Genomic DNA, 14,539 nt, shown 5'->3' with positions numbered 1-14,539 from the left:
CAGGAACATTCGGCCGTTTCCAGCCCTGGGGTAGCCGCAGTTTCTCTGCGCAGGATCACCAAGGGAGAGATCCGCCATTATCCGGAGCTGCTTGCAGAGTTCCAGGTAGGGGATTGTTGGTTATCCTGAAGCCTGCATCCCCGGGAGCCTCCTTAACATGCAGGCTCCAATTCAGGAGGTCTAAGGCCAGGAGTCTGACCTGCATTTTTTTTTTTTAAGATTTTATTTATTTATTTGATGCACCGAGAGCAAGAGCGCAAGCACTCAAGATGGGGAGCGGCAGGCAGAGGGAGAGGGAGAGGGAGAAGCAAGCTCCCTGCAAAGCAGGGAGCCTGGTGATGCGGGGCTCCATCCTACTACCCCAGGGTCATGATCTAAGCCACCCAAGCCTCCCTTGACCTGCATCTTGAATGCATTCCCATGCACACCTTTGTTTCTTGTCCATGGTCCACATTAAGTAGCAAGATGGCGCCATCTTAAAACCATCCCTTCTGATCCAGCTTTTGTCTGTTATTCATACATATATATTTTACTTAACTATATGACACCGGTGTGCTTTGCTGAATTTGAGTGGAAAGGGGGGTAGCATTTATTGGAAACACCCTAAAACTCCAGTAACTTAACTGGTCTCCACCTTTATAATGATTCATAAATACTAATGTAGTGCCAATATATTAAATCTTACACACACACCTGCCCAGGTGACAGTGATTCTTCATCAGGGATCTGCCCACACCATTATCACAAGTGTTCCCAGCTCTTCTGCTAAACCTTAAAGTTGCTAGAGCCCCTGTGACTTCAAGGCCCAGCTCTGACACCTGCTAGCCCTGTGACCTTGAAAAAGTCACTGGGCTTCTTTAAGAATCATTTTCTTGGGGCACCTGGGTGGCTCAGTGGGTTAAAGGCCCTGCCTTTAGCTCAGGTGGTGATCTCGGGGTCCTGGGATCCAGCCCTGCATAGGGCTCTCTGCTCAGTGACGAGCCTGCTTCCTCCTCTTTCCCTCTCTGCCTGCTTGTGATCTCTGTCTGTCAAATAAATTAAAAAAAAAAAAAATCTGTTTTCTCTTCTCCCTTCCAAGGATTGACGTGCATTTTAAGGATGGTGCGTACAAAATGCATGGTGCATGACAGGCTCAGAGTAAACACACATTGTATGCTAGTGGGAGTGGTGATTTTGCTATTTTATGACCTGACTCCCTAAGGTATCATTGATGGATCCAGGGGTGCACGCTTGACCTAAGCCAGGGCACTCACACCCCCTCTGAGGAATTTGAAATTGGGAAGTGAAAACATCAGAGACTGGGTGGTATCAACATTTGACATTTGAATCTTTCTGCTAAAAAGCTGTCAGAGGACCAGCAGGATGAGCATCACCTGAGAGCAGGTTACTCGACACATAATCTCAGGGTCCAGCCCAGACCGACTGAATAAGGATCCATTTTTTTTTTAAGATTTTATTTATTTATTTGACAGAGAGATAGAGATCACAAGTAGGCATAGAGTCAGACAGAGAGAGAGGGGGAAACAGGCTCTCTGCTCAGCAGGGATGCTGAGGCAGATACGGGGCTCGATCCCAGGACCCTGAGATCATGACCCGAGCCGGAGGCAGTGGCTTAATCCACTGAGCCACCCAGGCGCCCCAAGGATCCATTTTTAATAAGGTGCACATTACAGCTTGAGACACACTTAGAGGAAAGTCTCTTATCCTTTTGGAAGGCATCTCTGTGATCTTTGCATCTTCTTACCTGCATATACAAATGCAGATATTTATAAAATATTCTCAAAGAATGCCTTATCTTGTCTTTTTTTTTTTAAGATTTTATTTATTTGCTTGACAGACAGAGATCACAAGTAGGCAGAGAGGCAGGCAGAGAAAGAGAGGAAGAAGCAGGCTCCCTGCTGAGCAGAGAACCCGATGCAGGGCTCGATCCCAGGACCCTAAGATCATGACCTGAGCCGAAGACAGGCTTAACCCACTGAGCCACACAGGTGCCCCCTTATCTTGTCTTAAGCCTGAGTTAGCTCTAGTTCATCCCTGCTGGTTGCAACCTCCACATCTCCATAGCATTGCAGACCATATTCTGGATGTTAGAGCTTTTCCGCCATATCCTATAATGAAGACAAACCTAGATGTGGAAGAGAGGTTAGGTTCTAAAGTCAGCCCTTAAGGTAAAAACCGTATTTGATCAAAATATGCCAGAAAATGGGAGTAGAGATGTGCCACATTAAAAAGCAATACACCAGTTTAAGAGGACCAAGATGGCGGAGGAGCAGGAGACCTAGATTTTTGTCTGGTCCCAGAAATTCAGCTAGATAGTTACCAAACCATTCTAAAGATCTACAAACTCAACAGGAGGTCGAATTAAAGAAGAGCAGCAATTCTGTGAATGGAAAAGCGGCCACTTTCTGGAAGGTAGGAGAAGTGAATCCGAGATGATAGTCAGGAACATAGACCCTGAGGGTTGTGGGGCGTGGGTAGCCTCCACCAGCCAGCTACATGCAAGTGAGAGAGCAGGGGAGCACAAAATCGGAACTTTTAGAAGTCTGCTCCTTGGAGGGACATTGCTACAGAGGTTAAGAGGGGGGTGGGGCCCTTGCGGGGACAGTGTGGTCTCAGGACCTGTGGCATCACAAAAAGATCAGAATTGTCTGAGTGTGGCAAAGCTCCCAGGTATTGGAGCAGGGAAGCTGGATACAGAGACAGAGCCAAGGAGGGGGCTCTCAGCTCAGGGTTACCTTAAGCCATGATCATGCACAGTCGGGCCACTGCTCATCGATCAGGGACCCCACAAGTGGCAGATCCAGAGAGACCCCCTCCTCCTCCGGGAAGCGGCACAGCAGCACACTGCAGGAATCTGCTGGGTTTGGAGAGTCTAAACAGGGCCATGCGCCAGAGACAGAAACGTGTTGTCACAGTCTGGGTGAGCACAGAGCATGGCCGGAGACCAGGGAGACTGGAGGATCTGAATGCTTTCCTCTGAGGGTAAACTGAGGAGTGGGACTCTGAGCTCTTGGCTCCTATGGGTCAGAGATTGCCGTCTTCATTCTCCTCCCCCAAAGCTGTATGGAAAGCGTTCAGGGAACAAAAGCTCCCAAGAGCAAACCCGAGCAGATTACTTAGCCTGGCCCCTGTGAAGAGTTTTGATCAAGAAAGGATGCTGTACCTTATCAAATGGTTTTTCAGTCTCTACCGAGAGTATCATATGGTTCTTGTTCTTTCTTTTATTAATGTATTGTACCACATTGATTGATTTGCAGATGTTGAACCAACCTTGAAGCCCAGGAGTAAATCCCACTTGATTGTGGTGAATAATCCTTTTAATGTACTGTTGGATACTATTGGCTAGTATTTTGGTGAGAATTTTTGCATCCATGTTCATCAAGGATATTGGTCTGTAATGTTTGATGGGGTCATTGTCTCATTTTGGGATCAAAGTAACGCTGGCCTCAAAATAAGTTTGGAAGTTTTCCTTCCATTTCTATTTTTTGGAACAGTTTCAGGAGAATAGGAATTAATTCTTCTTTAAATGCTTGGTAGAATTCCCCTGGGAAGCCATGTGGCTCTGGGCTCTTGTTTGTTGGGAGTTTTTTGATGATTGCTTCAATCTTCTTACTGGTTATAGGTCTGTTCAGGTTTTCTGTTTCTTTTTGGTTCAGTTTTGGTAGTTTACACATCTCTAGGAAAGCATCCATTTCTTCCAGATTGTCTAACTTGCTGGCATATAGTTGCTCATAATATGTTCTTATAATTGTTTGTATTTCTTTGGTGTTGGTTGCGATTGATCCTCTTTCATTAATGATTTTATTAATTTGGGTCCCTTCTCTTTTTTTTAAATAAGTCTGGCCAGGGGTTTATCAATCTTATTAATTCTTTCAAAGAACTAGCTTCTACTTTTATCGATCTGTTCTATTGCTCTTTTGGTTTCTTTTTCATTGATTTCTGCTCTGATCTTTATTATTTCTCTTCTCCTGCTGGGTTTAGGTTTTATTTGCTCTTCTTTCTCCAGCTTCTTTAGGTGGTAGGTTAGGTTGTGTATTTGAGACCTTTCTTGGTTCTTGAGAAAGGCTTGTATTGCTATATATTTTCCTCTAGGTACTGCCTTTGCTGCATCCCAAAGATTTTGAGCAGTTGTGTTTGCATTTTCATTTGTTTCCATGAATTTTGTCATTTCTTCTTTAATTTCCTGGTTGACCCATTCATTCTTTAGTAGGATGCTCTTTAGCCTCCACGTATTTGAGTTCTTTCCAACTTTCCTCTTGTGGTTTAGTTCTAGTTTCAAAGCATTGTGGTCTGAAAATATGCAGAGAATGCTCCTAATCTTTTGGTACCAGTTGAGACATGATTTGTGACCCAGGGAGAATGTTCCATGTGCACTAGAGAAGAATGTGTATTCTGTTGCTTTGGGATGGAATGTTCTGAATATATCTGTGATGTCCATGTGGCTCAATGTGTCTTTAAGGCCTTTATTTCCTTGTTGATCTTTTGCTTGGATGATCTGTCCATTTCAGTGAGGGGGGTGTTAAAGTCCCCTACTATTATTGTATTATTGTCGATGTGTTTCTTTGATTTTGTTTTTAATTGGTTTATATAGTTGGCTGCTCCCATGTTAGGGGCATAGATATTTAAAATTGTTAGAACTTCTTGTTGGATAGAAACTTTAAGTATGATATAGTGTCCCTCCTCATCTCTTATTATAGTTTGGCTTAAAATCTAATTTATCTGATATAAGGATTGCCATCCCAGCTTTCTTTTGATGTCCATTAGCATGGTAAATTGTTTTCTACCCCCTCACTTTCAATCTGGAGGTGTCTTTGGGTCTAAAATTAGTCTCTTGCAGATAGCATATCAATGGTTCTTGTTTGTTGTTGTTGTTGTTGTTTTTAAATCCACTCTGATAAATTGTCTTTTGATTGGGGCCTTTAGCCCATTTACATCCAGGGTAACTATTGAAAGATATGAATTTAATGCCATTGTATTGCCTGTAAGGTGACTGTTATTGTATATTGTCTCTGTTCTTTTCTGTTCTATGTTACTTTTAAGTTCTCTCTTTGCTTAGAGGGCCCCTTTCAATATCTCTTATAGGGCTTGATGATCACAAAATCCTTTAGTTTTTGTCTGTCCTGGAAGCTTTTTATCTCTCCTTCTATTTTCAATGACGGCCTAGCTGGATATAGTATTTTTGGCTGCATATTTGTCTCGTTTAGTACCCTAAATATATATCATGCCAGTCCTTTCTGGCCTGCCAGGTCTCTATGGATAGGCCTCCTGTCAATCTAATGTTTCTACCATTGTAAGTTACAGACCTCTTGTCCTGAGCTGCTTTCAGAATTTTCTCTTTGTCTCTGAGATTTGTAAGTTTTCCTGTTAGATGTCAGGGTGTTAGAAACTGTCCCCCAAAATTTTAAAGAAAGAAAAACTTATATATGTATATATATATAATATAAAAACTTACATATATAATATAAAAACCTATATATTTGTATATATACATATGTATATGTAAATATGACAAAGGGATGGAATATGGCTGTAAAGATAAAAATTTAAAAAGATTTTTAAAAAGGAATTGATAAGAAGTTGGTAGAAAAAAGAAATAAAAAATTATTTAAAAAAATAGAATGTGATCAGGCAAGAGACTAGAACAAAGCCATACTCTAGAATTAGGCTATATTTTGGTCTCTTAGAAGAAACTATATCCCAAATATTAAAGAAAAATGTGTGTGTGTGTGTGTGTGTGTACACACACACACACACACACACAAATAACATTAAATACAATGAAGGGATAGAATATGACTATAAACATGAAAATTAAAAAAAGATTTTAAAAAGGAATTGATAAGATAATATGTTGGTTAAAATGGGAAAGAAGAAAATTTTTTAAAAATAGGAAAAGAAAAAATAAAGAAAATTAAAAATTTTAACTTTGAAAGACTGAAGAGTCTTGGAGAAAAAGAGTTCTGTAGTTCTCATTGATCAGTGAACTTGGTCTTGGCTGGATGTTCTTGCTGATTTTTACTGCCTGTTGCAGTGATTCTCAAATGTCTTTGCCCAAAACTGTGCCAAAATTCTTCATAGTGTACATACCTCAATATCATAAAAGCCATCTATGAAAAATCCACAGCAAATATCATTCTCAATGGGGAAAACTCAGGAACACAGCAGGGCTGTCCACTATCACCACTGCTATTCAACACAGTACTAGAAGTCCTAGCCTCAGCAATCAGACAACAACAATGACAAAATAAATAAAAGGCATCCAAATCAGCAAAGAAGTTAAACTCTCACTCTTTGCAGATGATATAATACTTTATGTGGAAAATCCAAAAGACTCCACTCCAAAACTGCTAGAAGTCATGTAGGAATTCTGTAAAGTGTCAGGATATAAAATCAATGCACAGAAATCAGTTGCATTTCTACACACCAACAACAAGACAGAAGAAAGAGAAATTAAGGAGTCGATTCTATTTATAATTGCACCCAACCCATAAGATACCTAGGAATAAATCTAACCAAAGAGGCAAAGAATCTGTACTCAGAAAACTAAAGAGAAAGAAATTGAGGAAGACATAAAAAAATGGAAAAATGTTCCATGCTCATGGATTGGAAGAACAAATATTGTGAAAATGTCTATGCTACCTAAAGCAATCTACACATTTAATGCAATCCCTATCAAAATACCATCAACTTTTTTTAAAGAAATGGAACAAATAATCCTAAAATGTGAAACAGAAAAGACCCCGAATAGCCAGAGGAATGTTGAAAAAGAAAACCAAAGCTGATGGCATGACAATTCCAGACTTTAAGCTGTATTACAAAGCTATAATCATCAAGACAGTATGGTACTGGCACAATAACAGACACATAAATCAATGGAACAGAATAGAGAGCCCAGAAATGGACCCTGAACTCTATGGTCAATTAATCTTTAACAAAGGAAAGAATGTCCAATGGAAAAAAGACAGTCTCTTCAACAAATGTGTGTTGGGAAAATTGGACAGCCGCATATGAAAGAATGAAACTGGACCATTTCCTTACACCACACACAAAAACAGACTCAAAATGAATGAAAAACCTCAATGTGAGACAGGAATCCATCAAAATCCTAAGGAGAAAATGGCAGCAACCTCTTTGACCTCAGTCACAGCAACTTCTTCCTACAAACATCGCCAAAGGCAAGGGAAGCAAGGGCAAAATGAACTACTGGGACTTCATCAAGATCAAAAGCTTTTCACAGCAAAGGAAACAGTCAAAAAAACCCAAAGACAGTGACAGAATGAGAGAAGATATTTGTACTGACATACCAGATAAAAGGTTAGTATCCAAAATCCATAAAGAACTTATCAGACTCAATACCTAGAGAACAAATAATCCAATCAAGAAATGGGCAGAAGACACAAACAGATATTTCTGCAAAGTAGACGTCCAAATGGCCAATAGACCCATGAAAAGGTGCTTAACATCACTCAACATCAGGGAAATACAAATCAAAACCACAGTGAGATGCCACCTTACACCAGTCAGAATGGCTAAAATTAACCAGTCAGGAAAAGACAGGTGTTAGGATGCGGAGAAGGAGAACCCTCCTACACTATTGGTGGGAATACAACCTGGTGCAGCCACTCTGGAAAACAGCATGGAGGTTCCTCAAAAAGTTGAAAATAGAGCCTCCCTACGACCCAGCAATTGCACTACTGCGCATTTACCTCAAAGATACAAATGTAGTGATCTGAAGGGACGTGCACTCCAATGTATGTAGCAGCAATGTCCACAATAGCCAAACTATGGAAAGAGCCCAGATGTCCATCCACAAATGAATGGATAAAGAAAATGTGGTATATTTATGTATAATGGAATACTATGCAACCATCAAAAACCCCCAGAATCTTGACATATGCTATGTCAGGGTTGGAACTAGAGTCCATTATGCTAAGTGAAATAAGTTAATCATAGACAATTATTATGTGATCTCACTGATATGAGGAATTTGAGAAACAAGACAGAGGATCATAGGGGAAGGGAGGGAAAAATGAAGCAAGATGAAACCAGAGAGGGAGATAAACCATAAGAGACTCAAGCTCAGGAAACAAACTGAGGGTTGCTGGAGGAAGAGGCGGGGAGTGATGGGGTGGCTGGATGATAGACACTGGAGAGGGTATGTGCTATGGTGAGCTCTGTGAATTGTGTAAGACTGATGAGTCACAGACCTGTACCCCTGAAATAAATATTATATGTTAATTTTTAAAATGCAACAGACCATCTTGCAGTAAATCCAACATAGCTGATTTTGGAATACACTGATACTTCTTCACATGAGCCACAGAGGAAGTAGTACCTTCTCTTTCATGATTATATTGTATGAAAGTACTTACTTTTAAACCCAAGACTGAGGAGACTGGCTCAGTTGGTTAAGCATCTGACTCTTGATATCCATTCAGGTCAGATCTTGAGGTTGTGAGATCGAGCCCACATTGGGCTCTGTGCTGGTCGTGGAGCCTGCTTAAGATTCTCTCTCTCGGGGCACCTGGGTGGCTCAGTGGGTTAAAGCCTCTGCCTTCAGCTCAGGTCATGATCCCAGGGTCTAGGGATCGAGCCCCGCATCGGGCTCTCTGCTCAGCAGGGAGCCTGCTTCCTCCTCTCTCTGCCTGCTTCTCTGCCTACTTGTGATCTTTGTCTGTCAAATAAATAATAAAAAAATAATAATAATAAAATAAAAATCTTAAGAATTCCTTACACAATTTAAACTGGTTTTCCGTGACTTTTTCTCTCTCCCCCTTTTCTCTCTCTGGCAGAGGTGACTTCTCACACATTAAATGGGAGCACGTTATCATTCTCAGTATGTTGGATCACACATTTTTGTATACATCACAGACTCTCCAATTCTAGCATTGGGGGCAGCCCCTAGAAGTGTTAAAGGCTATACAAGATAGTAAACAACCCGGCAGGAATTAGCCTGGGACCACTGCTGCAGCTCAGGGGTGCTCGTCTCCCAGAGCACCCATAGTCACACAGCCTTCCTTCGCTTGCTTTCCAACATGATGTCCACTAACCCCGTCCTTTCTCCCTATCGTATCCCACGGTGGCTACGTCATCATAGCACGTGTCCCTCTCTGACAAGTTTCACTGTAAACTCTGTGTGTCCTCAGTCCTAGCAAATACAAATTCTCTGTATTGATCAAGACTTGGTGACACACATGTGAAATGTTTAGTTTTCTAGCCACTCAAAAGTGTTAAAGGCTCCACAGGATAATAAATAAGCCCACACCTTGCTAACGGTCACCTTCTAACACTGTATCTTTACAAGATAGCACTGTCTTTCATCCACGCCGCTGCTTAAAAATGGTCCTCGTCCTACAATGTGAATAAACCTTGAAATGTTTTGCCAGGTAAAATAAGCCAGACCCCAAAAGACAAATACTCTATGGTTCCACTCATAGGAAATGTCTAGAATAGGCAACTTCATAGAGACCAGGAAGTAGATGAGAGGTTACACAAGGGCTGCAGGGAGAGGAGAATGGGGGTTTCTTGCTTAATGGTTACAGAGTTTTTGTTTGGGTTGATGAAAAGTTTCAGAAACCTATAGCAGTGAATGTGATTAATGCCACTTAGTTGTATGTACTTAATGCAAATTTTTGTTGTCTGTACTTAATGCAAATTTTATGTAATACATATTTTCTGTAATACATATTTTAAACAGTGAAAGAAAGGGGGAATAAATGGTTCCTTAAGGTCCCATATTCTAGCTAGCCTTACTGCTTAATAAACCCAAGGATCCCCATCCACTCCATTCAAAACTCTTCCCCCATTCTTTCCTCATTCTCGCCAAACACACTCTGTGTTCATTCTCATTTCCTTGGGTTTTCACATGCTCTTCATTTATTTATTGAATTAATTATTTATGAATTATTATTTTATTAAATTATTACCTATAATGCACCAGGTGACAGAAATACAGGAGTTTCAGACATGGGCTACCTCCCCTGGAAGTTTGCAGTCTAATCAGGGAGTCAGTTGATTTCATAGGTTAATTGTAATATAGTGCAAAATGATATGATCAGGGACCCCTCGGGAACTGGGTGTGGGCAACCAACATAATTGGGGGCAGGGTGCTTTCAAGGAAATCTGCCTGTAGGAAGTGTCTTCCGACTCTTAGTGCGTGTGTGTGTGTGCGCACACGCTCATGAGCACACAAAATTGCCTCCATCTTGTCAATTCAACATCAGGTGATATTGGGAGTAGCCACCCTAGCACAGAGTCAGTAGTGAGCAGTTTGGTATCATCATCATAGGGCACCTGCCACTTAATGGGTTCTTGTCCAAGAATTGTATCTACAGAACCATCCTAATGATAATGGGTGCTTTATCACGCTGTAATCCAAGCACGGCAGATGAAAATAATCACGGTTTTCTAAAAATCGGAAGGCAAGAATACCTTACGACTAGAGAATAGCATGCACAACTTGCTCGGCCCATGGTTTTCTCCTTTCTTTTTTGAGGTCTCAGGGTAAGGGGAGAGTGTTCTAGAAATTAAAAGGTAAGTTAAACTTGGGATATAGAGAAAGGCCAATAGGTATGGTCCATCTGAGCCATTCCCAAGATTCCATGTAAATAAGTGGAAAAAATGAGACTCCTATTATTTGGAGGTCATGAGGTAATGGGAAGAACATAAGCTTTGGGGTCACTTTCCCACAAGGGCCTTGTTAGTAGAAATAATGATAATAAGACCTAACAATAGTTACGCTCTAGTCATATAGTTAGGTTCCCATTCAATATGCCCATGAGGCGAGTACTACCGTTAGTCCTATTTTATAGATAAACAAGCTGATGCTTTATTAGGCTACATGCCCAGTGTCGTTCTCCTCATCTCTCACATGGGAATGAGGAAGCTGATTTGTTTTGATAGAAGTGGACAAGAAATACTTGTATAGTACCTAACAGAATAAATGATCCTCTCGCTGGGATTAATGCCATTGGACCACTTTAGAAATGAGCTCTCTCTGTAACTATCCCCTTTGGTTAATTAAGAAACCAATACCCTTTGGCTAGAATCACATTTGGAAAAGACTCTTGGAATTTGTGTCTTTAATCAGTTTAAAATTCTGGTGGCATCTAACGTAAGCACCTCAATAATCAAATGGTAATTTGTAGATTTGATGCATAAATAATGCTAGGCTAACAATGAAGGTCCAATCTGCCTTGAAAAGCTGTTGGCATGGTAAACACTGTAGATCTGGCAAGGTCTCAATAGAGCAAGGTTTGGGCTGGAGATCTACCAAGAATCTCAAGGGACATAGACATCCTTAGCCTGGTGTCTTTGTTGCAGGAGTATCAAAAGTAACCATGCTATAAGACTAGCTAGGTAAGCAGATAAACCCTGCAAGAGAAAGAAAGTAGTTCCAAGCTCACAGTGCCTAGATTCTGAACAAGTTGTATTTTTAACAAGTAGAAAAGTACCCCAATCCAGCTCTCTGCTCTCAGTAACTCATTAACTGCATCAAAAAAGTAACTGTTGGCCTTCTTTGAAGATAATCTGTGAAAAGGTACATATATTGATCTAGATTGATCTATGAATCAACCTATCAATGACTGTTCCTTGACACAGGCTATACTTAAATCAAAAACAAAGCCAATCTGGGAAGATCAAATTTGTGTGCACACCCTAATCCTCTGGATTCATTCCCCGTGTAGAGGACAGCAGTAGTGCAGGTAATCCAAAAAACCTGAATAGAGGGAAGCCTGGGTGGCTCAGTCAGCTGAGCATCTGACTTTGGCTCAAGTCATGATGGCAGGGTCCTTGGATGGAGCCTTGCATGGAGGCTGAGCCCCACGTGGGGTTCTGCACTCACAGAGGAGTCTCTTTGTCCCTCTCCCTCTCCTTCTGCCTCTCCCCACTGCTCATACATACACACAATGTCTCTCTTTCAAATAAATAAATAAAATCTTAAAAAATATATACAGACATATATTTTTCAAGATTTTATATATATATATATATATATGTATATACACACACACACACACACACACACACATACATACATACATACAGGGGTGCCTAGGTGTGTCAGTCAGTTAATCATCTGCCTTTGGCTCAGATCATGATTCCAGGGTCCTGGGAGAGAGCCCCATGTTGGACTCTGCTCAGTGGAAAACCTGCTTCTCCCTCTCCCTCTGCCCCTCCCCGCACTTATGCCCTCTCGCACTCTCTCTCTCAAATGAAAAAATAAAATCTTTAAAAAAACAAAACACAAAATTAAAAAACAAAAACAACCTAAATAGGGTATTTGATTTTATAAATATGATTTTAAGTAGCAGATTTACTTCCACTTATGCTTGGCTTAAGTAAAGAGTTAAATGATATTAAATTGCTTGGGTACATACTGCATTTTGGTTTAACCAAATAAGTTTCATCATGGTGCCAATACAATTACAATTCTCACAGTTGTAAATTCTAAACTTCCTTTGTAGGGCAAACCCTGGTCTCTCTGGTTATAGGACATTCAACCTGCCCTATTCTTCGCTTTTACTCCTGTGTTGTAGGAAAAGATAAATGTACAAATCTGGAAAGGAAAATAGCATGTGATTTGTTCTACCTAAGACCTGGATGTTAGGGGATATGTCATGCTGTGTTCTTTGTCCAAATTCCTTCAGTGTATTTAGGCGGGTATGTGTCAAGGGCTAGTCCCACACGTCTCCGCTCCCCCTTTCCTCTAGGATGGCATTTGCTAGTCTCCGCACTATTGACTTTTGGGGCCAGATACTTCTGTTGCAGGGGCTGCCCTGTGCAATGTAGCACATCAAATATTCCTCTCCTCCACCTTCCAGAAGCCAGTAGCATCTCCTCCACAGCTGTGACAACAGAAAATGTCTCTAAACATTGCCACATGTCCCTTGGGGAGACACAACCCCTGCTAGAGAACCACTGCTCTACGAGGGGTAGTTGCTAATCTGAGTGTTGACCACGTTGCCTCCATTGCGGCACATTTCACTGGCGGGGTTGATCACTGTTCAGCAGCACTTAACCTGACCTCTCTCCTGCTTTTGGAAGTTTCTTAAGTCACACAGGCCAATAATGTAATGGCTACATGACACTGGGCTCACAGATGTGGGAATCTAATCCAGCTTCAGAATTTACTACGTATTTAGCTTTATTTTCTTTCCTTTCTCTCAGACTTAGTTTCTGATCTATAAAATGGACATAATAATTATACTTATCTGTAGCAGATGTAGTTCATCCCATATCCAATATCTGTGTTGTGCTTCTTCTATACTAAAACCCACAGTTCTGTCTGGGCAGCATCGTATCCAAATTAGGATAGTCAGACCTAGCAAATAAACATAAAGATGTTCAGTTGGATTTTAATTGAAGATAAATGACAGATTTGTCCTGTAAAAGTATGCCCCATTCACTAAAAATGTATTTAGTATATTCAGGACCCCTCTTAGAACTTGACCTACCCTGTTCTTCTTTTCCTTCTCTGACACTCCTTTCCCCATCTCCATCACTTTCCTCCACCCCCACACTTTACATGGGTCCGCAGTGGTCAGGTCCCAAGATTCTGTAAGAGAGAATAAGGAGCAGGAGTCTCACCTCGTCCTTGAACCTGAGCCAGGTCCAGGGCTTTGCTTTAGAGTGTGGTACTCTTGGCAAGCATTGTACAATCTTACACTTTGCTTTTTTTTTTTTAAGACTTTATTTATTTAGTGAATAGAGAGAGATCACAAGTAGGCAGAGGCAGGCAGAGAGGGGCAAGCAGGCTCCCTGCCGAGCAGAGAGCCTGATGCAGGGCTCGATCCCAGGACCCTGAGATCATGACCTGAGCCAAAGACAGAGGCTTAACCCTCTGAGCTACCCAGGCGCCCCCACACTTTGCTTTTCTTTTTGCAGTTGATCCCTGATTGTACTCCATGGATCAGAGCACTAAAAGGAAAAATGAGTAAATGGTACCCCAAATACCTAACCATCATTGCAAATAACAAAATCTAACGTCTGGACAAATGGGGTTTTTTAGCTATATTGAGATGTGATTGAAATATAATATTTTATAAGTTGAAGGTATCCAGTGTGATGATTTAATACACATATCTATTATGAAATGATTGCCACAATAAGGTTAGTTAACATACCCATCACTTCACATAATTATCTTTTTTTTTTTTTGAAGGAAAAGAGGGAGAACATTTAAGATATACTCTCAGTAAGTTTTAGGTATACAATACACTACTGTTAGCTGTAGTCACTGTGCTATACATTAGAGTCCCAGAATTTATTCATCTTATCACTGAAATTTTATACCCTTTGATCAACATCTCCCCATTTCTCTCCGCCTACCCACTTGCCCCTGGAAACCATCATTCTATTCTCTGTTCCTATGACTTCGGCTTTTGTTTGCTTGTTTGAGGAATAAGTGAGATCATATGGTGTTTGTCTTTTTCTGGTTTTGTTTTTTGTTTTGTTTTATTTTTGCTTTTTGTTTTCTTTTTCTGGTTTTACAGCATAATGTCCTCAAGGTCCATCTATATTGTCACAAATGGCAGGA

Source organism: Lontra canadensis, unplaced genomic scaffold, assembly GCF_010015895.1.
Source record: "Lontra canadensis isolate GAN:19392208 unplaced genomic scaffold, GSC_riverotter_1.0 scaffold34, whole genome shotgun sequence".
NCBI classification, from domain to species: domain Eukaryota; kingdom Metazoa; phylum Chordata; class Mammalia; order Carnivora; family Mustelidae; genus Lontra; species Lontra canadensis.
This window is presented reverse-complemented; position numbering follows the sequence as displayed.